Source organism: Coffea arabica, chromosome 5e (genome assembly GCF_036785885.1).
Source record: "Coffea arabica cultivar ET-39 chromosome 5e, Coffea Arabica ET-39 HiFi, whole genome shotgun sequence".
NCBI classification, from domain to species: domain Eukaryota; kingdom Viridiplantae; phylum Streptophyta; class Magnoliopsida; order Gentianales; family Rubiaceae; genus Coffea; species Coffea arabica.
In genome coordinates, this window is record NC_092318.1 from 45,372,472 (window position 1) to 45,398,483 (window position 26,012).

At 33.5% G+C, this 26,012-nt stretch overlaps 1 pseudogene; it reads left to right on the forward strand.

Annotated features, from left to right (window-relative positions):
* Positions 1-492: 492 nt before the first annotated feature.
* Positions 493-26,012, forward strand: LOC140007064 (probable caffeine synthase MTL3; annotated as a pseudogene).

Consider the following 26,012-nt stretch of genomic DNA (forward strand, 5'->3'; position numbering starts at 1 on the left):
CCCAGTGAACTGACCCATGAATGCCTCGTTGCACGTTGAGTGCCCTGGCAATGATATATTTTTGAGTGCCCTGGCCATGTTGAGTGACCCATGAATGCCTCGGCCTAGAGCAAGCCCTGGCAACGATATATATATTTTTTCTTTTAAATGGAAGGTCTTGAATCTACAATCTGCTATTTATAAGTCCTTCCAACTGACCATCCAACCCAATCCCTCTGGCAATGACTTTTAAAATCATTGTTAAAACATAACCATATTTGGCTTACATCTAAATTTATGGCTCCATCTAATATTCAAATAGGAACCTGTCATGTGATAGAAGCATCTAAACTGCCATATGACGCGGTTGCCACCACATGAAAGATGCTCAAGGACATATAAAGAAATAGTCAAAAATGAAGACGCACGTATGGTTGAATTTCCCAACTTTCACGTTAGAACAGTTCAATAAATAAAGAATATGCTCAAATTGTTTCGCGGATAACAGGAAAGATGGATGTTAGAACAGTTCTTCACATGAAAGGAGGGGAAGACAATGCAAGCTATGCCAAGAATTCATCAATTCAGGTAAGTGTCCAAGCCGGAGATTATTTCTCTACTCTACATCTGGTATGAATCGAAGTCTCTAATTTCTCCAAAATTCAATCTTTCAGAGTCTAGTATCAAAGAAGGCAAAGCATGCACTTGAAAAAAGCATGCAACAGTTTTGTCGACTGAATTTACCCTCAAAAGAGTGCATAATAGTAGGAGATTTGGGATGTGCATCAGGGCCAAATACTTTGGCTTCCGTCAAGGAGATTATAGAGCTCATTGACAGTGAATCCCGTAACATGAATTATGGGCTACCCTAAATTCAAGTTTTCTTGAATGATCTTGAGTCCAATGATTTCAACTCCATTTTCAAGTCATTGCCACTGTTTTATGATAATCTTGAGAAATATGGGCGTCAATCAGGATCATGCTTCATTGCTGCTATGCCTGGCTCCTTCTATGGTAGACTTTTTCCAGACCATTCCATCCATTTTATACATTCATCTTTTAGTCTCCACTGGCTCTCTCAGGTGCGTAGTTTTCAAACGTCAGGACTCAGTTTTTATGCAGCTATAATAAAAAAGTGCAGTATTAACATAAAGGTTATGTATCTAATTAAACTGGCACACATAATTGGAATACTTTTGCAATTTTATTTTGAGGATAGTCGATAAAATTAAAAAAAAAAAAAAGATTCCTATCTTATACAATCTTTAGAAATTGTACCCTCTACAGAAAGTTGATCCTCTACAGTTTGTGTTTACATGTCATGCAGTCATAGTAGATATTGATATCTGTCGACTTTGTAATACTGGCTTAGAATGATAAAAAGTACTTGCGAGCAATATTTTGGAAACCTGCTCTGTGAGTGGACCGGTTAACCATTAACCCGATAAATAGGTTGATTGGTTCAGCCAGTTGAACCGCTTGGGTTAACTAGTTTTTCTTTCGTTTTTTTTTTGTTAGTTTAAAAAATTTTCAAAGTTGAACACTCATACATAGGGTTAATTGCAAAATACCCCCTCAACTATTATTAGTTTGTGACTTGCCTCGTATACAACTGAGTTTTAGCATTTGACCACCTTGATGGATCAATTTTTGGCACCTTACTCTAATCAAATATAAGCCAACATAAAAAAATGTTGTGATAACATTTTTATCCTGCTAGGAACTGTTTAAAACCCAAAATTCCATAATATTTTCTTTAACATTTTGTCTCTCCTCTCTCCACTAGTTTTCTCAAATCCTATTTCTACAAATTTCATCAATCGCCAAATTCCCATATCAAATGCACTGTCGCAATTTTCTCTCTATTCCTTTTGCCCCCTTCATCAGAAATTACCAAGTGTCCAGAAAATTAAAACATCTTATCTGTCCTTTATGCTCTTGGCTTTTTAACAAGTTGATAAGTCAAAACAAGAGTTTACGTTCATCAATTTTTAACTAACCAGCGAGACTAGAATGGAGCCGCAAATCGCCCATTGGAGCTAGAACTTGAGGAGAGCATCCATGTGGCTGTAATGTTCTTTCAACCCTTTATCAACAGATCCTTCTATTCCTCATTTTCTTTCATGCAATGCCTTATCTTTTTAGATGTTTTATTTTTTCTCTAGGAAAAAAATTGGAATTTGTGTGACTATTGCTGATACTTTTTTCCAAAGGGAAAACTAAAAAGAAAAAGGCTTCTTACAGTTGCTGTTCTTTTTGAAAGAAAAAAGAGGAATAAAAGGAAAGTGATGCAAATTGGCAGCAAGTAAAAGACTGATAAACACAAACCATAGTTTTGACTTTAGGATGCAACTTACAAATTAAAGATAGTTCAAGGGTACATTTTGCCATTAACCCTTTTTCAATATATCACAAGTATTATTCTGATTTCACCCACAAAAAGAACTCAAAATGAGCAAAATGAATCCAAACCCGGTCCTACTCAACCGTCCAGCCTGTCCAGAATTGTAGCATTGGTTGACTTGAGTTTGAACCAGATTGAAACGTTAGAAGTTACCCATCGACAATCAATAACATTCCTGGTAGGAGACCTCCCATGGTATAGGGGCATTGGAAGTTGCAAAATGATTAAAGCATTAATAATCAGAAGAAAATGAGATAAAACTAAGTCGTTGTCATTGGATAAAGTATGGACGGCAGAACATGGTTATCTCTACAATTAACCAAGAACAATAAAAGCTGAACAGTGTAAGGCTGATGATTATAGAAAGGGTAAAATGCAATTTTCATCCCTAATGTTTAAGGTGTTAACCAATTTCATCCCTAAAGTTTCATGCAAAACACATTTCATTCTTATAATTTTATAATTTTGATTAATTTCATAGTTAAAGTTTTACGCAAACACATATCATTCTCATAGTTTCCTAAATTTGGTTAATTGAGGACAATTGGTAGATTGTCAAATAATTTGAATGGAATAGCGTCACTTGACCATGGCATGCCTATTAGTTAAAAAAATATATATTGGATCAACAAAAAACTCAAAAATCTTTTCTTAATTCACTTTCTCATTTTTGTACAAAAAAGACTAAGAAATTTTTAACCACCATTACTCCCTTTTTAATCACAATCAAACTTGAAGATCCAAAAAAAATGAAATCAGTACAAAAGAAACAACCCTACTATAGCCAATTGGAGAAAAATGTCAAAGAAACCCATTCCAACTAATTGGAGAAAAATATTAATGCGAAAGAACAAATGGTTTGGATTGTCATTTATTTGCAAAATTTTGTTTGTTGCATCATATACATGTTTTTCAATCATTTATTTATCTTTCAATCTATTTATTTTGTATCAAATACATCATATCACAAAAACACTCGTTGTTATTTCTATAATTTAATCAATAATTGAATTAAGTATTCATAATACAATTATTAATGGGACATGTGATGTTATTATGTCTAAATTAGTTAATAATCATTTAATTGTCCTTAATTGGTAGGAATTATAAAATTATGAGGATGAAATTGTTCTATACAAACTTTAGGGACAAAATTGGTCAAAATTACAAAATAATAAGGATGAAATGTGTTTTGCATGAAACTTTAGGGACGAAATTGATTAATACCTTAAACATTGGGGATGAAATGTGCATTTTCCCTCATAGAAAAGCATCTAGATTCACAGGGTTTTTGATCTACAAATCAAGGCTTCTCCAAAATGGGTTTATCTCATAAGCTATTCATTAGAATGACTCAAACTTTAATTGGTTTTCAATTTGTCGACCGCAAAAATTCCTTGAGCTGATGTGCAAGATAAAGAATTCTCTCTCTCTCTCTCTCTCTATTGAAGGATCATATATGGTGAATTTCTACCTGCTCATTTGATGACTTAAATCAACAAATTTAGAACTTATAGATCCAACTAATTTATTGACTAAATTGCACTGCATACCAGAATTAGTAGGTATTATTAATGACCCATTGGTAAAGGGAGGAGTTTTCCCCACTATCAGGTTCACACTTCGAATCTTAAATCTGAGTTGAGAGTAAGAAGAGTGTGAGAAAAGGAGGGAGGGACAAAAAAGAAAAGAAAAGAAATAGTAGGCACTATCAAGGTTAGTGTTAATGCTATAGAAAATGATGTAGAACATAGTACACCAACTCAGGACTAGTAATAAGCTGTGAAAAAGATAGTTAAGAATGAACTGTATTTACATAAGAAAACAACTCCTGTTGTTGTCTTGTTCACATCAGATACAATTATATATACAGAAAGACATGAACCCCTCACAATTAATACCAACTAACAACTAAATGACTTCAGTAAACCAAAAGATAATTCTAGACTCTACAAAAAAGTAACAATGGTAAATGACAAACTAATTGCTCTTCATTAGTCTTAAAAAAATCAACTTTATTATTCAACACTTCCCCTTAAAGTGATTTTTTGGAAACTAATCCAAGTTTGGCCTTAAGCACCTCAAAAACTGCCTTAGAAAGTGCCTTAGTTAAAATATCTGCAACATTCTTATCACTTTGTATGTGTAAAACTTTGATAATACCATCAAGAATTTTCTCTCCAATGAAATGGTGCTTTAATTCAATATGTTTGGCTCTTGCACGACAAACTAGATTGGAAGCAAGCTTGATAGCACTTTGATTGTCACCAAAAACTTTAGTGGGTCTAGAAATAGGAAGATAAATATCTTTAACAAGCCTTCTAGGCCATACACATTCTTTAGTAGCAAGAGCAGTGGCTTTGTATTCCGTCCTTGTTGTTGATAGTGAAATAGAATCTTGTTTCCTACTACATCATGACACTGCTATTGAACCACACAGATATACATATGCTGAAGTAGATTTATGATCATCCAAATCTCCTCCCAAATCAGCATCTGTGTACCTATGTAGTGAAAAATCAGCTCCATTCTTGTACAGCAATCCCATATCAGATGTGGTGCTTGTGTACTTCAAAATTTTCCTTGCCATTTCTAAATGTGGCTTCCGTGGTGGTTGCATGAACTAACTTATAAAGTTGACTGAAAACATGATATCTAGCTTTGATATAGTCAAATAAAGAAGATTTCCAACCAATGCACGAAAAGGACGCGGATCCAAAAGAAGTGAGCCCTTCTTGCTCTTAATCTTTGCATTTGCGATAAGGGTTTATTTTATGTATTTTTAAGTGCATTTTATTAGTTAATTTTGGTTTGATTATTTAGTTTTATAACTAAAATAACTAAGGTTTTGGTAAAAATCTACATTTTATGTTAAAGTGGCTAACATTGCATTTCTATTGATTTTAATGGTAAAAACTTCATTTTCATGCAGGATTAATGATTCAATCACCAAAGGATGTCAATTGAGGAGAAAAGTGGATAATTGGTGATGAATTTAAGTGATCAAGAAGAAATGAAGTGAATTGAAGAAATGCAAGTGAAAACAATTTTGACACGTTTTCATATTTTGACTATATCTGGAGCTACACATATTGGATTGAGATTATATTTACATCATTTTGAAGCTAAGAGATAGATCTAAATTTGGTATGAAGACATCAGAATCCAATTCAGCCGTTTCTCAGTCAAAAGGTCGAAATACCAAAATTCAACACTGCTGTCCAAAGTTGAAAATAGGGGTTTGACCAGGTGATAGTATTTCAATCATATCTCAGTCTACAAAGCTCCAATTTGGATGATTCTTGAAGCATTGTAAAGCTAATTCAAAGAGCTACAACTTTTGTGTTTTGTACAAAAGCTAGTTTGGCCTCAATCATAGAGAACATTGTAGCTGAAGTGAGGCCAAAAACACAGAGTTGAAAACGCGAGTCATCAAAACGTGGCTTAAAGCCGCGTTTTATCAAATCGCGTTTTGTAGTCGAAATTCTGCAATTTGCTCAGCCATTTCTCTTATGTTTACACCACTTTTCAACTATTCTTGGTAAGGGAATTCGGCTGCACATGCTTCAGAAGACATAAGGAAGAGGTATAGCCAAAGTTTCAAGTCAAAAAGCCATTGTTTTTTACTATCTTAACAAAAGGAGATTTGGAGAATCATAGTAGAAAATTTGGACTGGTGAGGAGAGGAGCTTTTCATCAGTTTATATGCAGAGACATTTGGGAGGTTTGACATTATCATACGGGAGAAAGCTTGAAGAGTGCAGAAATGTAGTTCTTCCATTTTCTTAGTGTAGGGTGGTGTAGTAAGTGCAGTTCATCCATTTTTGTAAAATGGCTAGATTATGATGAAAATGGAGATGAAGAAGGAGGAGTTGATGCTTAAGTGACATGGGTTATCTCTTCTCAAACTCTTTATCTTTTGTATTGGATTCTTAAATATGGTTATTATGCAAGTTCTGAATTTTATGTTTATTGTGTATTTCTAAAGTTAATGCCTAGAGTATGGATGAATTTTTTATATTTTGTTAGTGATGTTTATTTGGTTATTTGGTGATGTTATTTTGAGCAAGTTATTTATCACTTTTGATATTTTAATCATAATTAACTGGTCATTAATTGTGATTATCTAATGTGTTAAATTTGCAATGAGAATTGGAATCTAACACTAATTCAAGGAAGTGATAAACATAGGGAGTTCACTCACGAAAGTAGAGGTGCACTTATATGGCTTATGTGACTTGTTTCATGTAATTTCATAGAAGAAATGAACTTGTAGTTAATTTCATAACCACGAGAGTAGGTATGGCTTAATTACAAGTATAGTTGATTCACTACGAGAGTAGGTTTCACATACATTAGGAAATTATACCATAACTAGGTAAGATAATAGCATTCACTTAACCGGTAATCTCATTTGCAAGAGCAGTAAGGAATTTCATACCTCTAGGAGTTTTCTAGTAGTATTTTCATTACTTTTATATGTTTATGGTAGTCTAGATAATAAAGGAATTTGAAAAACACCGGTAATTGCAATCTTCTCTGTGGGATCAACCCTTAATACCCTATACTCGCTCACGATTTGTATACTTGTGATAAATTGCGTGTGGGGTATTTAGCAATTATAAATGTAAAATTTGATTGGGATGGACTTAATGTTATATGTATACCCCGCGCCCGTCAAGTTTTGGCGCCATTGCCGAGGAAGATTTGGCAATATCGGTGTGAAGAGCAATTTTATTAGTTTTGACATTTTATTAGTTGCCTAGTGTTTATTAAATGTTATTTTCTTTTATTTTTGTGTTTTATGTATGAATCACCTATTCTTCTTACTAATTTTGCTCTTAAATTGTTTGAAAGCAATTTTAGGTAATGAGGAGAGTAGGTCAATTTGGAGGACAATGCTTGAGAAATGGAAGATTGGCAATGGATGGTTACCAAGTGCAAAGCTCATTCAATAGAGGTACTTAAGAAATTACTGAAGGTATGTCTTTTGAAAATGGTTTAAAGTGTTTAAAGGCAAAATTTGATGCTATCATGTTACAAGTTCAAATGGACACAATTATGCATGAAATTTGGTAAAGGAGGAATGTTAATATTTTTAATTCTTATCAAGTGATTTGTGACTTGTGTGGAGGTTATCATACTACTAATACGTGTATGCAAGCACAAAATGTGGATTATTATGATGAATTAGAGCATTACAATCCTTGTTTTGATCAATATAGTGCTAATTGGAGCAATTCTCCTGCCTATGGTTCGGATAATCAATGTACTTATAGCAATTCTTCATATTTTTATGATTACCAACTTGAATGTGTCCAATATGAATCAAAATCATCTTGGGAGTTGGCAATTGAAATGGTAGCTAATAATTCTAAGCCATCTTGGGAGTTAGCTTTAGAAAAATTAGCTAATGAAACTGCTGACCATTTTGATAGGGTTGAGGAAAGAATAGATGAATTGACTTCTCATTTTGGTAGAATACAAAAGAAATTGCATGCATTGTGTGAAGTTATTTTTTCTAATAATATGAAAAATAACCCTAGCATGAATGGTGAGAATGTTGTATGTGAAAATGGATTGCATTTGGATGAAAATGATGAATCTCAATTGTGTTTTAATGAGCAAATATCCATTTCACATGATAATATCTTTGGATCTAACCTTGAACCTCAAGATGTGAGTTTTAATGACTCATTTTTCACCCCTCTTGAGGAGTGTATTGAAGGTATAGGTTCTAAAGGTATTGCTGCCCAAGATACTCTCATGGCATTCCCTTTGGTGAGTTCTCAAGTGGTGCATATTGATAAGAGTTTATTTTACGTATTTTTAGTGTGTTTTATTAGTTAATTTTAGTTTGATTATTTAGTATTATAACTAAAATAACTAAGGTTTTGGTAAAAAACTACATTTTATGTTAAAATGGCTAAACATTGCATTTTATGGATTTTTATGGTAAAAACTTCATATTTTGTAGGTTTAATGATTCAATCATCAAATGAAGTGCATTGAGAAGATATTTGGATGATTGAAGATGGATTAAAGTAGTGAAAATAAAATATGAAGTGTAAAAGGAAGAAATGCAATTTGAGGACAAAAATCAAGAAAAGTCAGCTTTGACAACTCAGACACATTTTCGTATTTTGACTATATCAGGAGCTACAATGATCGGATCAAGGTGATCTTGGTACCATTTTGAAGCTAAGAGATATATCTACATTTGGTATGAAGACATCAAAGTCCAATTCAGCCGTTTTCTTGGTCAAAAGGTCGAAACACAGAAACTTATCTGGATGGTCGAAAGCTGAAGCCCAGAATTGACCAGTCTATGGTATTTTGACCATATCTCCGTCCACCGATCTCCAAATTAGATGATTCTTGAGGCATTAGAACTCTAATTCAAAGGGCTACAACTTTTGTGTTTTGCACAAAAGCCAGTTCGGCCTTCATCATGGAGAAAAATGCAGTTGAAGTGAGGTCAAAAGTAAAAACGTGTATGGCAGCCGAATTTCTGTAATTTGCTCAGCCATTTTTCTCATCTTCACACTACTTTCCAGCTAGAGTTGGAGAGAAAACGTAGGCTGCACATGCTTCAGAAGACATAAGGAAGAGATATAGCCAAGGTTCCAAGTCAAAAGCCATTATTTTTGACTCCCTTAACAAATTCAGATTTGGAGAATCAAAGTGGAGAGTCATAGCAGAATTTTTTGACTGGTAAGGGAAGGACTTTCATCAGCTTATATGCAGAGACATTGGAGGATGCAGAATGATACGGGAGAAGCTTGAAGAGTGCAGAAATGTAGTTCTTCCATTTCCTTAGTGTAGGATAGTGTAGTAAGTGTAGTTCATCCATTCTTGTATAATGGCTAGATTAGGATGAAAATGGAGATGAAGAAAGAGAAGTTGAAACTCAAGTGACATGGGTTATCTCTTCTCCAACTCTTTATCTTTTGTATTGGATTCTTAAATATAGTTAATATACAAGTTCCGGAATTTATGTTATTTATGTGTCTTTAAAGTTTATACCTTGGGTTTGGTTGAACTTTCTATGATTGTTAGTGCTTATTATTTGGCTATTTGACTGCTATGATTTGAGCAAGTTATTTAGCACTTTAGCTCTTTAAATCATGATTAATATGGTACCATTAATTGTGATTATCTAAGGTGTTATTTCTGCAATGAAAATTGAGATTAACACTAGTTCAAGAAGTGCTAAACATAGGGAGTACACTCACGAAAGTAGAGGTGCACCTATGTGGTTTTTAGTGATTCATTTCATGTAATTTCACTGAAAAAATGAACTTGTAGCTAATTTCATAACCATGAGAATAGGTATGGATTAGTTATAAGTATAATTGATTCACTACGAAAGTAGGATTCAAATGCATAAGGAAATTACACCATAATTAGCCTAGATGTAGTACTCAATGATCCAAATATAGCACTTGCATGAGTAGTTAGGGATACCACAACCTAAGGAGCTTTTATTTGTTAATTTCTTGTATAAGTGCAGTAGGTTAAATTTCTTATCATTAATTGATAGTCTAAATAATAAAGAAACTTTAGTAATACCGGTAATTGTTCACTCTTCCCTGTGGGATCGACCCGATATATACCCTAAACTACTAGTTGATCTGTATACTTGCAGTGAACGGGTGTAATTCGGTTTTTTAACTTGTACGTATGCAAAATACCCGTCAAGTTTTTGGCGCCGTTGCCGGGGAAGATTTGGCAATATCGGTGTGAAGAGTAACTTTATTAGTTTAGACATATTATTAGTTATACTGTGAATGTTATTTTCTGTGTTTTATATGTGTATGTGTTTTATCACCTATTCTTCTTACTAATTTTGCTCTTAAGTTGTTTAAAAGCAATTTTAGGTGATGAGAAGGGTAGGACAATTTGGAGGACAATGCTTGAGAAGTGGAAGATTGGCAAGGGATGGTTACCAAGTGCAAAGCTCCTTCAACAGAGGTAACCAAGAATTTACTGAATGTATGTCTTTTGAAGATGGTTTAAGGTGCTTAAAGGCAAAATTTGATGTAATTAAGTTACAAGTTCAAATGGACACCATGATGCATGAAATTGAGCAGAGAAGGAATGTTAATGCTTTTAATTCTTATCATGTGATTTGTGACTTGTGTGGAGGTTATCATGCTACTAATACATGTATGCAAGCACAAAATGTGGATTATTATGATGAATTAGAGCATTACAATCCTTGTTTTGATCGATATAGTGCTAATGCTTATGGTTGGGATAATCATGGTACTTATAGTGATTCTTCATATTTTTATAATTACCAACCTGAATGTGTCCAATATGAATCAAAACCATCTTGGGAGTTGGCAATTGAAATGGTAGCTAATGATTCTAAGCCATCTTGGGAGTTAGCTATAGAAAAATTAGCTAATGTGACTTCCGACCGTTTTGATAGGATTGAGGAAAGGATAGATGAATTGGCTTCTCACTTTGGTAGAATACAAGATCAATTACATGTATTGTGTGAAGTTATTTCCTCTAATAATTTGCAAAATGATCCTAGCATGAATGGTGGGAATGTTGTATGTGAAAATGGGTTGCATTTTGATGAAAATGATGAATCTCAAGTGTGTTTTAATGAGCAAATATCCATTTCACATGATAATATCTTTGGAACTAACTTTGAGCCTCAAGAGGTGAGTTTTAATTACTTATTTTTCACCCCTCTTGAGGAGTGCATTGAAAGTATAGGTTCTAAGGGTATTGCTGCCCAAGATACTCTCATGGCATCCCTGTTGGTAAGTTCTCAAGTGGTGTATTTTCAAGGTAATATTCATGAAACACTTGGAATAGGTAAGCCACTTCCATCTCTCACATCATTAGAACATGTGACTTTTGCTATAAAGTCACCTTTTAATGATCCACCACGACCTAAAATGGTGGATTATTCTTTAACCAAGCCTCCTTGAAAAATGAGGTTTAATAGTCGAGCCAACGACTATAAATAAAAGCGCTTATTGGGAGGCAACCCAATGTTTTGGTTATTTATATTATTTTTGTGTGATTTTATGTTGAAAGTATGTGTTTGAGTTATTTTGTTATTTTTCATTTATAGGTATTGGAAATGAAAGCAAAAGTGACCAAATGAGGTGAAAAAGGCGAAGTTTGATCAAGGAACTCAACCCCTCGATTTGAGTAATTGTTGTTTTTGATTCGTTACAAGGGGTTAAAATGCATGTTTTGATCATTTTACATGTGCATGCATTGAGTATTTTAGCAAACAAATGATCTATGATGCATTTTGAGAAATTGGGGTATCATTTGTAATTATTCAAAAGTTGAATTTCTGCTAAATTTCACAGCAGAAAACGCATTTTTTAAGAAAACGCACCATAAAGTCGCGTATTCAGCGAATCGCGTTTTCAATTCTGCGCCTGCAGAAAAGAAAACGCGCTTTCAAAACGCGACTAGAAGGCGCGTTTTTAAGGAAGTCGCGTTTTAAAGCCTGATCAAAAATCGAAAACGCGCCTTCAGAAACGCGACATTAAGTCGCGTTTTTAAGCATAGCCGCGTTTTCGATCCTGCAAGATATGTGAAGAAACGCGACTTCATAAAACGCGGCTTGGTGGCGCGTTTTGATGAGTCACGTTTTCTAAGCACTTTTTTTTAAAAAAATGCAGCTTCCTTGATTCTCTTTTTCTTCTTTTCCTCATATATTTTCTTGTACCTTCAGTTGCTTATTGTGTATTTTTTATAGGTACATCACGAAAACAAGGGCTTGAAGTTACGGATCCCCATTTTGTTTTCTTAAGCCTTTGTTATCACTTTTGTTTCTCATTTTCCATTTTTAGGTTTATATCACTAATGGTTACCAAATGGAACTCATGAAGCGATGAAGACCGGTGAACAACATACCTTGAAGCTTCATATTCAATCACAACAATAGGGGAGTATTATTTTTCTTTATTTTCATTTTCCTTTTTACACATTGAGGACAATGTGCATGTTAAGTGTGGGGGGAGAATTGAGATTATATATATTGTATGTGATTGACTTATTAGTTGAAAATATTGGACTTGTGTTAAAATTCAAATTTTTTCTAACATCTTGTCCAAAATTGCAAATTTGCCCCAAAAATTTTAAATTTTAAATTTCATCCAAAGGGATAACAAAGTTCCATACCATTAGTAGTTCAAATTCCTTCTACATTTGAGATAAATATATATGATTTGGAAACTTCTTTTCTCATTTAACTTGGAAATGACTATTATGTGATTATAATTTTGCATTTGTAGGAAAATATATCTTGTGAAGTGGAGAAAATTATGCCTATTTTTTTGCATATTTAATGAAATTTCTTTTCTTTACTTGATTTTATATAGTTAAGTGATAAATATGGTCAATAAGTGCAATACTCTTCTCATGATTATTTTTTTGCTATTAAAAAAAAAAGAGAAAATAAAAGAGAAAATGAAAAAAAAAGAAGAAAAAAAAAGATTTATTCTACTCCAATGATTCTTGTACTTAGTAACCGGGAGTCTTCATCTACAAATGTCGACTTTCGCGTAAAACGGTACTTGAATTAAGAGTATGCAAAGTAACTTGAGTATGTGAAGTGTTGAGTAACCGGTGATCTTCATCTAAAAATGTCGATTCTCGCGTCAAAAGTCATTCTCACATCTTAAGTAATATTTAGCTACGTTATATGAATAAATATCCTTTTAAGTAGAATAAAGAGATGATCATGAGTTTAGGAATTATTATTGACCATATGAATTGCTTGCTTGTGAAATTGGGAAATGATGAGAAATTGAATTAAACTTGTTATAATTATGGTATAATTGGCTCTCCTTTACTTGATATTATGAGTACTTGAGGTTATTGAATGATTGCATAATAGTTATTTACTTTGTTTTGAGGAAATGAAGTTGAAATGCTACATATGTTTATTTTCAAATTTTGATCATTGTTGGTTTGTATTTCTTATTGCTTGAGGACAAGCAATGGTTCAAGTGTGGGGGTATTTGATAAGAGTTTATTTTACGTATTTTTAGTGTGTTTTATTAGTTAATTTTGGTTTGATTATTTAGTATTATAACTAAAATAACTAAGGTTTTGGTAAAAAACTACATTTTATGTTAAAATGGCTAAACATTGCATTTTATGGATTTTTATGGTAAAACCTTCATATTTTGTAGGTTTAATGATTCAATCATCAAATGAAGTGCATTGAGAAGATATTTGGATGATTGAAGATGGATTAAAGTAGTGAAAATAAAATATGAAGTGTAAAAGGAAGAAATGCAATTTGAGGACAAAAATCAAGAAAAGTCAGCTTTGACAACTCAGACACATTTTCGTATTTTGACTATATCAGGAGCTACAATGATCGGATCAAGGTGACCTTGGTACCATTTTGAAGCTAAGAGATATATCTACATTTGGTATGAAGACATCAAAGTCCAATTCAGCCGTTTTCTTGGTCAAAAGATCGAAACACAGAAACTTATCTGGATGGTCGAAAGCTGAAGCCCAGAATTGACCAGTCTATGGTATTTTGACCATATCTCCGTCCACCGATCTCCAAATTAGATGATTCTTGAAGCATTAGAACTCTAATTCAAAGGGCTACAACTTTTGTGTTTTGCACAAAAGCCAGTTCGGCCTTCATCATGGAGAAAAATGCAGTTGAAGTGAGGTCAAAAGTAAAAACGTGTATGGCAGCCGAATTTCTGTAATTTGCTCAGCCATTTTTCTCATCTTCACACTACTTTCCAGCTAGAGTTGGAGAGAAAACGTAGGCTGCACATGCTTCAGAAGACATAAGGAAGAGATATAGCCAAGGTTCCAAGTCAAAAGCCATTATTTTTGACTCCCTTAACAAATTCAGATTTGGAGAATCAAAGTGGAGAGTCATAGCAGAATTTTTTGACTGGTAAGGGAAGGACTTTTCATCAGCTTATATGCAGAGACATTGGAGGATGCAGAATGATACGGGAGAAGCTTGAAGAGTGCAGAAATGTAGTTCTTCCATTTCCTTAGTGTAGGATAGTGTAGTAAGTGTAGTTCATCCATTCTTGTATAATGGCTAGATTAGGATGAAAATGGAGATGAAGAAAGAGAAGTTGAAACTCAAGTGACATGGGTTATCTCTTCTCCAACTCTTTATCTTTTGTATTGGATTCTTAAATATAGTTAATATACAAGTTCCGGAATTTATGTTATTTATGTGTCTTTAAAGTTTATACCTTGGGTTTGGTTGAACTTTCTATGATTGTTAGTGCTTATTATTTGGCTATTTGACTGCTATGATTTGAGCAAGTTATTTAGCACTTTAGCTCTTTAAATCATGATTAATATGGTACCATTAATTGTGATTATCTAAGGTGTTATTTCTGCAATGAAAATTGAGATTAACACTAGTTCAAGAAGTGCTAAACATAGGGAGTACACTCACGAAAGTAGAGGTGCACCTATGTGGTTTTTAGTGATTCATTTCATGTAATTTCACTGAAAAAATGAACTTGTAGCTAATTTCATAACCATGAGAATAGGTATGGATTAGTTATAAGTATAATTGATTCACTACGAAAGTAGGATTCAAATGCATAAGGAAATTACACCATAATTAGCCTAGATGTAGTACTCAATGATCCAAATATAGCACTTGCATGAGTAGTTAGGGATACCACAACCTAAGGAGCTTTTATTTGTTAATTTCTTGTATAAGTGCAGTAGGTTAAATTTCTTATCATTAATTGATAGTCTAAATAATAAAGAAACTTTAGTAATACCGGTAATTGTTCACTCTTCCCTGTGGGATCGACCCGATATATACCCTAAACTACTAGTTGATCTGTATACTTGCAGTGAACGGGTGTAATTCGGTTTTTTAACTTGTACGTATGCAAAATACCCGTCACATATTCAATGCAATATCTATGAAACATTTGGAATAGGTAAGTCACTTCCATCTCTCATATCATTAGAACATGTGACTTTTGCTATAAAGCCACCATTTAATGATCCACCACGACCTAAAATGGTGGATTATTCTTTAACCAAACCTCCTTGAAAAATGAGATTTAATAGTCGAGCCAACAACTATAAACAAAAGCGCCTGTTGGGAGACAACCCAATGTTTTAGTATTTTATGTTATTTTGGTATGATTTTATGTTTAAATTACATGTTTGAGTTATTTCATTATTTTTCATTTTTAGGTACTAGAGATGAAAACAAAAGTGACCAAATGAGGTGAAAAAGGCGAAATTTAATCAAGGAACTCAATCCCTCGATTTGAGTAATTGTTGTTTTTGATACTTTAGAAGGGATTAAAATGCATGTTTTGATCATTATACATGTGCATGCATTGAGTATTTTAGCAAACAAATAATCTATGATGCATTTTGAAAAATTGGGGTACCATTTGTAATTTTTCAAAAGTTAGATTTTTGCAAAAAATTGCAAAAGAAAACGCGTTTGGCTCAAAAACGCGCCTTGCTGTCGCATTGTGAACAAACCGCGTTTTCAATTCTGTATCGGCATCAAAGAAAACGCGCTTTCAAAACGCGACAGGAAGTCGTGTTTTCTACCAAGTCGCGTTTTTCAGCCTATTCAGAAACCAGAAATGAGCCTTCAATTATAGTCGCGTTTTGATGCTGCAACTTTTGTGAAGAAACGCGACTTCACAACACGCAGCTTGATGACGCGTTTTGATGAGTCGCGTTTTCTGAGCACGTTTTTTTTAAGAAAAATGCAGGTTCCTTGATTCTCTTTTTCTTCTTTTCCTCATATATTTTCTTGTATCTTGAGTAGTTTATTGTATATTTTATATAGGTGCATCACCAAAACAAAGGTTTGAAGTTACAGATCACTATTTTGTTTATTAAATCTTTGTTATCACTTTTGTTTCTCATTTTCCATTTTTAGGTTTATATAACTAATGGTTATCCAATGGAACTCATGAAGCATTGAAGATACACGGACAACGGATCTTGAAGTTCATATTCAATCGCAACAATAGGGGAATATTACTTTTTTTTATCTTGGTTTCCCTTTTTACACATTGAGGACAATGTGCATGTTAAGTGTGGGGGGAGAATTGAGATTATATACATTGTATGTGATTGACTTATTAGTTGCAAATATTGGACTTGTGTTAAAATTCAAAATTTTTCTTGTCCAAAATTGCAAAGTTGCCCAAAAAATGTTTCAAATTTTTTTCAATTTATCTAAGGGGTAACAAGTTCCTTACCATTAATAGTTCAAATTCCTTCTACATTTGAGATAAATATATATGATTTGGATACTTCTTTTCTCATTTAACTTGGAAATGACTATTATGTAATTATAATTTTGCATTTGTAGGAAAGTATATCTTTTAAAGTGGAGAAAATTATGCCTATTTTTTTGCATATTTAATGAAATTTCTTCTCTTTATTTGATTTTATAAGTTAAGTGATAAATATGGTCAATAAGTGCAATACTCTTCTCATGATTATTCTTTTGAGAAAATTATTATTATCTTTGCTGTTAAATAAAAAAAAAGAAAAAAAGAGAAAATGAAAAAAAAGAAGAAAAAAGAAAATAAGATTTGTTCTACTCCAATGATTCTTGTACTTAGTAACCGGGAGTCTTCATCTGCAAATGTCGACTTTTACGTAAAACGGTACTTGAATTAAGAGTATGTAAAGCAACTTAAGTATGTGAAGTGTTGAATAACCGGTGATCTTCATCTAAAAAGATCGATCCTCGCGTCAAAAGGTATTCTCACGTCTTAGGTAATATTTAGATATGTTATATGAATAAATATCTTTTTGATTAGAATAAAAAGATGATCATGAGTTTAGGAAGCATTATTATTGACCATATGAGCTGCTTGCTTATGAAATTGGGTAAGGATGAAAAATCGATTTGAATTTGTTATAATGGTGGTATAATTGGCTCTCTTTTACTTGATATTATGATTACTTGAGAATTAACAAAAGATTGCATAATAGTTATTTACCTTGATTCGAGAAAATGAAGTTGATTTGAGCACATATGTTTATCTTCAAAAATGTTGAATCATTGTTGGTTTGTATTTCTAATTGCTTGAGGACAAGCAATGGTTCAAGTGTGGAGATATTTGATAAGGGTTTATTTTATGTATTTTTAAGTGCATTTTATTAGTTAATTTTGATTTGATTATTTAGTTTTATAACTAAAATAACTAAGGTTTTGGTAAAAATCTACATTTTATGTTAAAGTGGCTAACATTGCATTTCTATTGATTTTAATGGTAAAAACTTCATTTTCATGCAGGATTAATGATTCAATCACCAAAGGATGTCAATTGAGGAGAAAAGTATATAATTGGTGATGAATTTAAGTGATTAAGAAGAAATGAAGTGAATTGAAGAAATGCAAGTGAAAACAACTTTGACACATTTTTGTATTTCGACTATATCTGGAGCTACACATATTGAATTGAGGTGATATTTATACCATTTTGAAACTAAGAGATGGATCTAAATTTGGTATGAAAACATCAGAATCCAATTCAGCCGTTTTCTCAGTCAAAAGGTCGAAATACCAAAATTCAACACTGCTGTCCAAAGTTGAAAATAGGGGTTTGACTAGGTGATAGTACTTCAATCATATCTCAGTCTACAAAGCTCCGATTTGGATGATTCTTGAAGCATTGTAAAGATAATTCAAAGGGTTACAACTTTCGTGTTTTGTACAAAAGCTAGTTCAGCCGCAATCATAGAGAAAATTGTAGCTGAAGTGAGGCCAAAAACACAGAGTTGAAAACGCGAGTCATCAAAACGTAGCTTAAAGCCGCGTTTTGTCAAGTCGCGTTTTGTAGCCGAAATTCTGCAATTTGCTCAGCTATTTCTTTTATGTTTACACCACTTTCCAGCTATTCTTGGTAAGGGAATTCGGCTGCACATGCTTTAGAAGACATAAGGAAGAGGTATAGCCAAAGTTCCAAGTCAAAAAGCCATTGTTTTTTACTATCTTAACAAAAGGAGATTTGGAGAATCATAGCAGAAAATTTGGACTGGTGAGGAGAGGAGCTTTTCATTAGTTTATATGCAGAGACATTCGGGGAGGTCTTACATTATCATACGGGAGAAAGCTTGAAGAGTGCAGAAATGTAGTTCTTCCATTTTCTTAGTGTAGGGTGGTGTAGTAAGTGCAGTTCATCCATTTTTGTATAATGGCTAGATTAGGATGAAAATGGAGATGAAAAAGGAGGAGTTGATGCTTAAGTGATATGGGTTATCTGTTCTCAAACTCTTTATCTTTTGTATTGGATTCTTAAATATGGTTATTATGCAAGTTCAGGATTTTATGTTTATTGTGTATTTCTAAAGTTAATGCCTAGAGTATGGATGAACTTTCTATATTTTGTTAGTGATGTTTATTTGATTATTTGGTATATTATTTTGAGCAAGTTATTTAACACTTTTGATATTCTAATCATAATTAACTGGTCATTAATTGTGATTATCTAATGTGTTAAATTTGCAATGAGAATTGGAATCTAACACTAATTCAAGGAAGTGATAAACATAGGGAGTTCACTCACGAAAGTAGAGGTGCACTTATATGGCTTATGTGACTTATTTTATGTAATTTCATAGAAGAAATGAATTTGTAGTTAATTTCATAACTACGAGAGTAGGTATGGCTTAATTACAAGTATAGTTGATTCACTACGAGAGTAGGTTTCACATATATTAGGAAATTATACCATAACTAGGTAAGATAATAGCATTCACTTAACCGGTAATCTCATTTGCAAGAGCAGTAAGGAATTTCATACCTCTAGGAGTTTTCTAGTGTTATTTTCATTACTTTTATATGTTTATGGTAGTCTAGGAAATAAAGGAATTCGAAAAACACCGGTAATTGCAATTTTTCCTGTGGGATCGACCCTTAATACCCTATACTCGCTCACGATTCGTATACTTGCGATAAATCGCGTGTGGGGTATTTAGGAATTATAAATGTAAAATTTGATTAGGATGAGTTTAATGTTAGATATATATCCTGCGCCCGTCAATTTGCATCAAGATAGGTAGAAAATTTCTTGCTAGTCTTCATTCTAAATCTGTCAACAAGCTTCTTAGCAGATTTCAAATTTCGTTGAAAGTTTAGCTCTTAGATTTGCTACTTCTTTTCCATCATTTCCTGTTATTATCATGCCATCCACATACAACAATACCACCATATGCATGCAGATCTCCAGAATTTTAAATAAATAAACTAGAATTAGAATGGCTAGCAATATAACCACAAAAATGCAAATATTCAACAATCTTTCTATACTAGGCTCTTAGAGTTTGTTTTAGTCCGTAAAATGCCTTTTTGAGTTTGCAAACAAAGTCAAAATGGGTCTTAGAGATGTAATCTGTTGGTTATTCCATGTAAATGTGTTTATCCTGCTCATTATATAGAAATGCATTTTTCACATCAAGTTACCATAGTTTCCTCCCTTGAGACGTTGCCAAGGAGATTAGAAGTCGAAATGATGTCATTTTTGCCATAGGACTAAAAGTTTCCTCAAAATCTTCACCGTGTTTTTGAGAAAAGCCACGAGCAACCAGCCTTGCTTTGAACCTGTCTATGCTGCCATCTGCTCTCCTTTTCAGCTTATAAACCCATTTACATATGTTAGGGTGTACATTTCTAGTCCTTGGGACAAGATCCCAAGTTTCATTTTTCATTAATGCTTTCATTTCTTCATCCATAGCAAGCTCTCAATCCTTTGAATCCTTGGCCTCTTCATTGCCTGACGGTTCATCTTCATCCATTGGTCCTGCAAAATAACATGAGTAAGTAGTAATAAAGTTTTCATCTTGATAACGGGCTGGTTTAATGATACTTCTCCTTGGCCTTTGATTTACTAATTATGATGATTGCTTTGAAGAAGCATCTTGAAGAGATTGCTTAGTCTCATTTTAATAACTTATGCTCCCCCTTTCACATGACATGGAACCTTGAAGACTAGAAGAACCATTTGAAGCTTCAACTAACATAGGCTAGATAGTTGTATCTGGTACATGAAGATTCTAATCTGAAGTGGTCCCTTTTAGAGTGTAGTAGCTCGATATCTCATCAAACACAACATCTCTGGAAACGGTAAACTTGTGATTTTTAGGATCTATGCATTTCCAACCTTTCTTTCTATCATCATACCCTATAAAAATGCACTTCTTTGCTTTGGAATCAAGTTTGCTCCTTTTGGAATCTAGAACATGAACATAGCAGATTGAACCAAACACTTTAAAGTGTTTGACGCTAGGCTTCTCTCCGTATATCAACTTATATGGAGATCTCATATTGGTTGGACTGAGAGGCATGATTAATGACATATGTTGCACATATCATACCTTTGGTCCATAAAAATTTAGGCAAATTCTTAGCATGTAACCAGTTCTTGCAAGTCTTAGTAATATGTTGAATTTTTCTTTCAGTGACTCCATTTTGCTGTGGGGTTTCTACACAAGAGAGCTGCCTTCTTATTCCAAGTTGCCGACAAAAAGAAAGAAATCATCAGAAGTGAATTCTATACCATTGTTAGTTCTCCAACTCTTCCAAAGATGGTTGTTGTGCCCATCCTTGAATAGATGTAATAAAAGGAGTGTATCTGGTTTCAAGCCTCGAACAATATGGCGTTTTAACCGTGCTTCAGAGATCGGCTCATCTGGATCTGAACACAGGTTTTTTATCTTGACAAAGAACTAAGAAACTGAGAGTTCACCTTGTGTTGCATTTGCCAACTTATTCCTTAGCATTTGCAGCCGATTTACATCCTTTTTGTTGTATAGCTGATTGAGAGTTTCCCAAATCTCATTTGTAGACTTGCCCTTGATAATATACTCAAAGAGACCATGAGAGATAGATCTTTTTAGAGCAAACTCAGCCTTGCCATTCAAACTTCTCCATTTCTTAACCGCTTCAGCATTTTGTTCATTAGATTCTGATGGCTTAGTTTTATCACCACCAACCACGTCCCACAGATCTTCACTAACCAAATAGGATTCCATGCAAGACCTCCATATTTTGTAATTGAATTGATTCAGCAACTCCATTCCCAGTCTATTAAAACGACATGCAGAGTCCATCGTCCCAGTTGATCTTCTTCACCAAGGGACAAGACAGAGATAGCAATCACCCTTGAAGCTCTAATACCATGTAGAAAATGGTGTAGAACAAAGTACACTAGCCCAGGACCAGTAATAAGCTATGAAAAAATAGTTTAGAATGAACTGTAATCACACAAGAAAACAACTCCTCTTATTGTCTTAGTCACATCAGATACGATTATGTATACATAAGGATAGGAACCTCTCATAATTAATATCAACTAACAACTAAATGACATCAATAAACTAAAAGATAATTCTAGACTCTACAAGAAAGTAACAATGATAAATGATAAACTAATTGCTCTTCATTAGTCTCAAAAAAATCAACTTTAATGTTCAACAAATGTCGTTGCCACAATCTTATTTACACAACAATTTTTTGATAACATGTTGTTAGGTCTAATCCTAGAAAATTGACCAAGGAGAATTAGTAAGGTTCTTGACAACTCAATAATGACAATAATAAAACAAATAAATCAAACAGAGACACCAAAAATTTTACGTGGTTCGATCAAATTGACCTACGTCCACGGGCGAAGGGGTAATAGATTTACTATAACAGAAAAAAAGTATAAAAGACAAAGTACAAAATCTTTGGAAATAATTTCTAGACCCAAAAGGCACCTAAAACTGAAAATACAAAAAAGTCTAAATAGTACTAAATGTTTAATGGTTCAAAGACCCATGACTTGCTCTTTTAATTTGATACCAAACCAAAACCTCTCTTAGACTGGGGTGTGGGCCTTCTAAAACTCTCTTGGACTGGTGCATATGGCACTTGGGCTGATACCCTTAGTACAATTAAACTCACTTAAATCCACTATATTTATAATTATCAAGAGGAGATACTTTTTTATAAAAATTCTGATGTGAGATACAAAGACACACTCAATAAATCTCCACCTTGACGTGTATCTAACATTGGTAAATAATAGACAAATAGCAAGCAAACTCCACCTTCTCTATAAAAGTCCCAATGGATCTCAATGAACCACAAAAATCCCAACGAACCACAATGAGCCACCAACGAATCAAGATGCAAAAGGCTCAACAGGTCCCAACAGGTCAAAACTCACAAAAGGTTCAGCAGATCCCAACGGGCAAAAATCATGAACATAGTAATCTTGCTCCATCTTCTTCTCAAAACCTTTAATGAGTTCCAACGGGTCAAATAACTCTTCTCCAAAATCCAACTGAACTCCAACAAAAATTTTTTTCTTCATTCTCTATAACACCCAAAAACTATTATTGTCATCAAGGACCCAAAATTTGACCATGACCCAAAATCTAAAGTTCTGATACCAATTTGTTAGGTCTAGTCCCCAAAATTGATCAAAGAGAATAATAGGGTTTTTGACAATTCAATAATGACAATAACAAAACAAATAAATCAAACAAAGACACCCAGAATTTTATGTTGTTCGGTCAAATTAACCTACGTTCACGGGTGAAGGGGTAGCAAATTTACTATAACAGAAAAAGAGTACAAAATCTTATAAAATAATGTCTAAACCCAAAAGGCACCTAAAACTAAAAACACAAAAGAGTTTAAATAGTACTAAATGCTTAATAGCCCAAAAACCCATGACTTGCTCTTTTAATTTGATGCTAAACCAAAATCTCTCTTAGATTGGGATGTGGCCCCCGTAAAACTCTCTTGGATTGGTGCATGTGGCACTTGGGTTGGTACCCTTAGCATAATTAAACTCATTTAAATCCACTATATTTATAACTATCAAGAGTAGCTACTTCTTTATAAAAATCGCGATATGGGATACAAAGACACATTCAATAAATCTCCACCTTAACGTGTATCCAACATCGGTAAATAATAGACAAATTGCAAACAAACTCCACCTTCTCCATAAAAATCCCAATGGATCTCAATGAACCACAAAACTCCCAACGAGCCACTAACGAACCAAGATGCAAAAGACTCAACAGGTCCCAACAGGCCAAAACTCACAAAAGTTCAATAGATCCCAACAGGCAAAAAACCACGAACATAGTAATCTTACTCCACCTTCTTCTCAAAACCCACAACGAGTTTCAACGGGTCAAATAACTCTTCTCCAAAACCCAATTGAACTCCAACCAAAATTTTTTCTTCATTCTCTGTAGTACCCAAAAACTATTATTTTTTATCAAGAATCCAAAATTTGACCATGACTCAAAATCTGAAGTTCTGATACTAATTTGTTAGGTTTGGTTCTAGGAAATTGACGAACAAGAATAATAGGATTCTTGGCAACTCAATAATGATAATAACAAAATAAATAAATCAAACAGAGACATCCAGAATTTTACGTGGTTTGGTCAAATTGATCTACGTTCACGGGCGAAGGGGTAGCAGATTTATTATAACAGAAAGAGAGTACAAAAAAGAGAGTAGAAAATTTTAGGAAATAATTCCTAAACTCAAAAGGCACCTAAAATTGAAAATACAAAAGAGTCTAAATAACATCAAATGTTTAATGGCCCAAAGGCCCATGACTTGCTCTTTTAATTTGATGCCAAACCAAAACCTCTCTTAGATTGGGGTGTGGACCTCCTAAAACTCTCTTAGATTGGTACATATGTCACTTGGACCGGTACTCTTAACACAATTAAACTCAATTAAGTCCACTATATTTATTACTATCAAGAGGAGATACTTCTTTTATAAAAATCCCGATATGAGATACAAAAACACACTCAACACATGTCAAATTAACTTTTCTCTAAGTCCATTTGTGATCTAGACCTTAAAAGGATAACTTTATCATTTTAACAAAAATTTTTGTGACAATAAAACTAAAACTCTCACAATATAATTTGCCAACTATCAAACATTAATCAACCACATATGAATGCTGACAACAATCCACTAACTAGCATTCTCCCCGCTCATAACTTTCCTCCGATAATTCCACTCAAGAAATAATGCAAAGGTAACTTGTTTATGCATCACATTCATTAATTTCAGGTTCCTTGGGGATTAGTGAATGAGAAGGGCTTGCCAATCAACAAAGGAAATATTCACATAGGGAAGACAAGTCCTCCCGAAGTCCGTCGTGCATATCTGGACAAATTCGCCAATGATTTTACCAACTTTCTGAGGATGCGTTCCATAGAACTGATGCCAAATGGACGGTTATTTCTTACCATGCTATCGGATAATCATCATCGGCATGACGCTTACAACGCCCTTGACTTACTTGCAATGACTCTGAATGACATACATGGTTATAGAGGTAACTCCATTTATTTCTTTCTAAATCGATGATCTATAGAGAAAATTCAGATAATCAATCTCATATTACTCGATCAACTACTGTTTCTTTTTTTTTTTTTTGGGAATCAATAAATGACTATGTCTGAGCTTGGATTATGCCTAAGTCTGAAAATTTAGCTTTAGACTTCGAAATTGTCAAGTCTTTGGTTAAATTTACGTGATACCTGATTTATTCATGACTTTTCTAATTAAATTTACTTTTGCTCACGGTGTATAAAATAATTATTTAACTAATGGACTGACTGATGAAGAGTGCATATTTTCCAAACCATCTCACCAAAAAAAATCCTGCACAACATCAATGATTGAATCAAGAACAGGCAAATTTTCTAATTTGTTTACTACTAAAGTCACAGTTAAAATGCTCTTTAATTTTATTTATTATCATTTTCTGCTCCTAGAATAATTGTTCTGGGATATTGTTAGAAAATATTTATTGTAGTGCTCTCCATGGAAAGACCATAAATGAGATAAAAAATTGATTAGAGAACGTATTCAAAATATTTACGGGTAGAGTTCTTATAAAAAACTGTCCATCCAAACACTTTTGAATTGTGGTTGGTACAGGGACTCATTGAGGAAACCTAGTTCGATAGTTTCAACGTTCCACTGTATGAACCTTCAGAGCAAGAATTAAGGCACATAATCGAGAAAGAAGGTTCCTTTAAAATAAGCCATCTCGAAACCATCAAAGTACTGGTGGGTGATGCGTTCGGGAATCATGCATGGTCATTATCAAGGGGCTTTAGAGCTGTGTATGAATCCATGATTGTAACTTATTTTGGCGATTCCATTGTGGGCGATTTCTTCAACAGGTTGGCCAAAAAGATCTTAGAAAATAGGGAAAAGATCATGAAAGTATCCGGAATGAACTTGGTCGTTTCCCTAACTAAATTTACAATCCCAAAGGATGGAAAATGTATTTAGTGAATCCATCGTTTCCTTTGGCAACGTATTCACAAAATGCATTTAAAAAAAAAAAGATGAATGAATCCTACTCCCTCTACTATCCCATTACTGCATATATAACAATTTAGAGGATGAATAATAATTTATAAAGTTTAGTAGTGGGTCCATTTCCCTTTTTTTATGCTTATTAGGGCACTAAATAGGAAAAAAAAAAAACCCTTGAACTTAATGGAGTATTTTCTTTCTTCCTGGAACAGAATTCATGCATTTTACACTATGGAGAAGTCATTTCTAGACGATATCAAGCAGCCTAAGGATTAA